The sequence below is a fragment of the Aplidium turbinatum genome, chromosome 4, assembly GCF_918807975.1.
Source record: "Aplidium turbinatum chromosome 4, kaAplTurb1.1, whole genome shotgun sequence".
NCBI classification, from domain to species: Eukaryota; Metazoa; Chordata; class Ascidiacea; order Aplousobranchia; family Polyclinidae; genus Aplidium; species Aplidium turbinatum.
The window spans coordinates 9,864,027-9,870,026 of NC_137475.1; positions in this window are offsets into that span (position 1 = coordinate 9,864,027).

The following is a 6,000-nucleotide window of genomic DNA, read 5'->3' on the forward strand; positions in this document are numbered from 1 at the left end:
CCACACACAACCCAATGTCTTCGCTGATGGCAAAGTCATATTTTCAGTCTGAAAGTCAATGTCACGAATCAAAGGTGAAAGCATCTCATTATCCAAATTTGACAAGACAATCATAGCCTCCTTGTTAGCACTCCACTTACCAAGTTTAAACCCACGGCTATCAAACAAAGCAATTGATTCATGAGTGATTTGCTGAGCTTCCTCTAAGCTATCAGCCGAAAATATAAAATCATCCATGTACATATTATTTGCAATATTGCAGAGAGTCAATTCACCAGCACTGCTGGGATTCTGCTCGATCATTTTCTTTATAGCCAAGCAAGCGATATACGGGCTACTCTTTATTCCCCAAGGGTGTACACAAAAACGAAATGGTACCATCCTACCATTTTCAAGGTCATCATCTTCAAACCACAATATACGAAACAAATTCCTTTGCGACTCAGGTAACTTTATTTGAAAGAAGCATTTAGTCACATCAGCCATGAGACCAAATCTACCAAGCCGAAATCTAGCCAAGACATCTACCAGAGGGTTTAACAAGTCAGGACCCGAAAACATTACATCATTAACACAAGTTCCTCGAAATTCAGACTTGCCATCGTAAACAATGCGCTTTTTTAATTGTGACGTAACAAAGTATGGTAAATACCATTCAAATCCCTTGACATTTCCTGCTTCACCAGTACGCTCAATATAGCCATTTGATTTAAGATCTTTCATGGTGTCAGTAAGGAAATCACGAAGTTCAGGTTGTTTTAAAGCTTTCTTTCTTAAAGCAGCAGCTCTATCTGACGCCAACACAAAATTGTTAGGTAGATCAATATCTTCCTTCAACGGAACAGGTATCTCAAATCGACCATCTTTCAACTCAATATTCGGTTCCACAAGTTCTCTAGCCAACTTATCATTGCGAGACAATTCACAGGTTTCATTTTGCAACGTCAAATCCTGAATGACTTTATTCAGGTCTGCTATTTCCATATCACGAGACTCAATTTTACGCTGAAAGCCAGAGATGACATCCGACTCTGAAGACGTCTGCACTCTGCACACTTTAGCAACGCTTTCATCTAAGGGTGACTTACCACCACAAGCCAACCAACCGAGAGGAGTGAGCAAAGCATGTGGTTCACTACGATTTTCACCAACACGCTCTTTTTTTGCACACATCAAATAAGCGTTGTCGTTGCCAATCAGTACATCTACAGTACTACAATCATTCAAATGAAACATATTCACGTCATGAAAATGACGGAAACCATTTAAATCTTGTTTATGCGGTAAAGTTTTAACATCGTCAGCCCAAGCTGGGTTAACCACCGAAGTTATATCACAAAACAGTTCATCTGTCTCTAACGACTGGATGTTGAGTTTGACAAGGTCAGCACAAGTAGCTTTCTGACCAGCCAGGGTATCCATTTTAAACGACGCTTTATCGTACGGTTTAAGATCAAGTTCACACACCAAGTCACTCGAAACAAACGTCAACTGCGAACCAGGATCATGCTGACAATACACCAACTTCGATTTGCCAGTCATTGGATTCAAAACACGAGCAGCAGTAACGCGGTTAAAAGCTGCTTTAACATTTCCAATCTTAACATTACGCACAGGAACTCTGGCACGAGCATCATCTTTCCCAACCGAATCCAGAGAATCACGTGACGTCACATAAAAATCATGCAGAAGAAAATAGTGTTTCCTATCGTTGTTAGGCCCACACTTACGACAGTTATTTGCATGAACGCAATCCCTAACCATATGCTGGCGCAAACAATTTAAGCATTTGCCAGCTTTCACAATGACATCTCTCCGATCTTTAGGTGTCAAGCGCAAAAATTCTTTACAATTAGACAAAAAATGATATTCAACTTGACCACGTGACGAACAACAAATGCATGCCGGTAGGTTTTTACGTCTGGCTTCACCACCGCGCGGTGCGCCAACAACAGTCGAGTACTGCGAACTCCCTGACATCACATCATCATGGGGTTTTACGGACGTCTGCCTAACCGGACATGAAGGCAATTTTCCTTTGCCAAACTTTTTAAATTGCTGCGACTCACCAGAATCGCCCATTAGCATAATGCTAAAATCAGTCGACTTACGCGTTTCCTCCCGTACTACAAATTCAAACAAACTCTGAAAGGTAGGCTCATCAGTGCCACCATACTGATCACCTAAAAAGTCAAGATAACGCTGCTTAGCGTCAAACGGGAGTCGCTTAGCCAAATCCAAAACAAAACGTCCTTCTAATTTATCACGCTGACCATAAGCTTGCGCATAAAGCAAACACTGCGACAATTCATCTTTAAACTCTTTCAGATCACTGGAAGAGGTCGAAGTCAATTTGCTACCATAGCGATACTTTCTAATTTCCGGTTCTGCGAAAAGACCTCCACGAACCCCAAAACGCTGGGACAAGCGAGCTAACGACATTTCGATCCTGTCTTCCTCTGACAAGCCAGGGGTGTCAGAAACCAAATTAGCAATCGTTTGCGCAGCTGTCCTAACACAAGCTGCTTGTAACAAAGTCAAACAAGTTCCCTTAAAGGGCGAAGCTGCCATTAAGGCCGTAACACGATTTTTAAAGAAGATAAATGGCATATTATTACCATCGTAACCAATCAAGGCCGCCTTATCGAAAAACGTCCTACTATTTTGGTATTCAAAAAAGCAATCCTGCTGTTGAGAACTCGATTTAGAGGGAGAAGACAAGCTATATCCCTTAAGGGGCTGAGTGGGCTCAGTCACGTGCACAGCCCGATCACGATCCTCACACACGTTAAAATCAGGAGACGCAATACGCCTCTCACAACCACCCAAATTACGTGTAGCTGGGCGATCAAAACCTAGCGGCACAGAAAACTGTGAAGGAGGCAAAGCATTACTACTAATGGCGGCCCCGTGACCTGTACGCTCTGGGGGAGGAGTTCGGTTGTAATTCGCAGACCTTGGCTCTACAGCATTCGGAAGACCCTTAGCCGCGGCCCCGCGACCTCCTGAAACAGCTGGAAAACGTGTGGATTGCCCTGGTCCACTCACAGGTTAAACGGGCGTTTGGAAAAGGTTATGTAAATTAAACTGCGATTGATGTTCATTTCTGGAATGCCTAGAAGAGCCCTTCTTAGAGCTACGCCGAGAGCCCACCTCTGATCGATATTCAGCTAAAACTACCTCTTTACGTTGTTCAGCCCTCAGCTGAGCGTCTTTGAGTGCGAACTCAGCAGCTCTCGCGGCTGCCTCAGCTCGAATGGCCTCAGCTGCTCTCGCGGCAGCCTCAGTTCGTATGGCCTCAGCTCTCGCGGCAGCCTCAGCAGCTCTCGCTTCGGCCTCAGCTCTCGCGGCAGCCTCAGCTCGAATGGCCTCAGCTCTCGCGGCAGCCTCAGCAGCTCTCGCTTCGGCCTCAGCTCTCGCGGCAGCCTCAGCTCGAATGGCCTCAGCTTGTATCTGGAGCTCCTCTCGTCTTAGCTGCAGGTTAATTTGTGCCACTATCCGAGACGAAGTCCTAGACATCCTAGTGCTTACATTTGAGGCGCTATCCTCAGGATGTATGTCAGCATCCAACATATCTGAGAACTCACTTTCTTTTGTTCAAAGTTATTTTTTAACGAGTTAAATTCGGGATCTACCCTATCACGAAGTTCTGCCAAGATTGCAGAGTTAAAGATTTTAGTCAAAAGAGCATGGAAATGCCGTAATTCCTCTTCTAAAGTAGATAACTTAGATCTAAAAATTAACAGTTCCTGCTTATCACTCAAAGAACCTAGGGCTACAGAAAGTTTCCCAATTTGAGTCAAAATATCCCGTCTAAGATGCCGGGCCTCTCGAACTGACTTAGCCTCATCGTTAATAGGTCCCTCCCCAGAATGGCCTGCCCGACCGCAAAGAACATCATCAGGCTTAAACTCAGTCGAGTCTACGGCGGTCGAGTCCTTGTCGCCACCGAGTGTAGACATATTAAATGTTGGGGCTAAATTTAACAATTAAAAAAATTAAGTTACACAAACACACAAAATTATTAGGCTACAGTAGTTATAAAAACTTAACTGCAAAGACAGTAAAAATACAAAAAAGAATTTAAATGCACGATACCGTAGCTGTACGAGTATGAAGTCCTAAAGTCCACAAAACTTGCTTGGATTCTTCCACTTGAATCTACAAGCACAGATGGATTGTCTTTTAATCTTCTTTCTTGCCAATGAATGTCAAAGTTATTTTTCTTCAGTACCAAACTGAGAAGAAATGTCTTTACTTTTCTTTGCTTCTGTAAGAGTGTAGACTACCAACCAACAAATCTTCTTTTATTATTTCTTGTACTTCTAAGTAGTTCTTCTGCACTAGCTGACAACAAACACGTCGTTTATTTTTTTTGCCTTCAAGTGCTTCTTGGCCCACCAGCTAACAAAAATCGTCTTTTATTTTTTTTTTGCTTTAATTTCTTCTTGACCTACCAACTGACAAAAATCGTCTTTTATTTTTTTTTTGCTTTAATTTCTTCTTGACCTACCAACTGACAAAAACTCGTCTTTTATTTTTATTTTTTGCTTTAATTTCTTCTTGACCTACCAACTGACAAGAACTCGTCTTTTATTTTTTATGGTCACAGCGGTAAACCATAATCTCTTCGTGGGAAAATTTTAACATAAAGTTCCCGAATCCGTTCGTCTGTATATAATGACCGAAGAAACACACACTTGAACTTCTTTTCAAACAGTGTATTTCTGTAAAATTAGCCCGCGGCTATCGAATGGGGATGCAATGCCTACACCTCAAAACTGTCACTACGATACAGATTACTTGGATAAAAGACGGAGAATTTGTCCAGCTAGCAAGCACCAAATAAACCAGTTAAATGTGCGACCGACTTCCAACAAACAACTTCAAGAATGAATCAGAAAAATTTGTGATAACTCAAAGGCACGAGAGCAGTTCGTGACGCAATATTTCATGTCCAAACAGGTCTCAAACTGAAACAGGTTTAAACCGGTTTCAACAGGTTTGACACAAGTCTTGCGATCGATGGTGCAATTTTGGCTCATGTTTTAGGAATTTCCATGACGTAATATTCAGTAGACTTGAACGGTTTCTACATGACGTTTGACCAGGCGAACAACCGTCTGGAACACGTGCCTCTCGTCGCCAATGCCCCATTTCAGAAAATGCCATCGCCTCACAACTTGTGAAAAATGGAGTGCACAGAACGAGAGACCGTGAATCAGACAAGTCCGTCCTCAAGGAAATGACGGACCTCTGGAAGGTCCCAACACCTGCCGAGGGCAACATCTCTGGTGAGTTTACCCCAGAAGAATTTGCCTCCGCCCTCCAGCACCTAAAGCCAGGCAAATCCCCGGGCCTTGACCACCTATGCCCGGAACTAATACTCCAAGCTGCCCCCTCTATTAGGTCCTGGTTAAAAGACTTCCTTTCCTGCTGCTTGCGTCACCTGCGCATCCCAAGAATCTGGAGAAGAGCCCTAGTGGTTGCAGTCCCAAAGCCGAAGAAGCCCCCAGGGGATCCGAAGAGCTACCGCCCCATCTCTCTGCTCTGTATCCCCTTCAAGATACTCGAGAGACTTATCTACGCCCGTGTCGAACCGATAATAGACCCGCAGCTCCCTCGGGAACAAGCCGGCTTTCGCCACGGAAGATCAACCGTAGACCAGGTTACTCTGATGACCCAAGACATCGAGGACAGCTTCTCGGCAAAAAAGAAGGCTGGCGCCGTGTTTGTCGATCTCACGGCTGCCTACGACACTGTATGACACAGCGGCCTTACCTGCAAACTACTCCGTCTCCTTCCTGACAGGCGCATGGTCCCTATGATTATGGAACTTGTGCAAAACCGCAGCTTTACCCTTTCCACCGGTAGCGGCCGACGAAGTAGACTACGTCGACTCAGGAACGGCGTCCCACAGAACTCTGTCCTGGCTCTCCTCCTCTTTAACACTTACATCTATGACCTGCCTGACACCATCTCCAGGAAATATGCGTACGC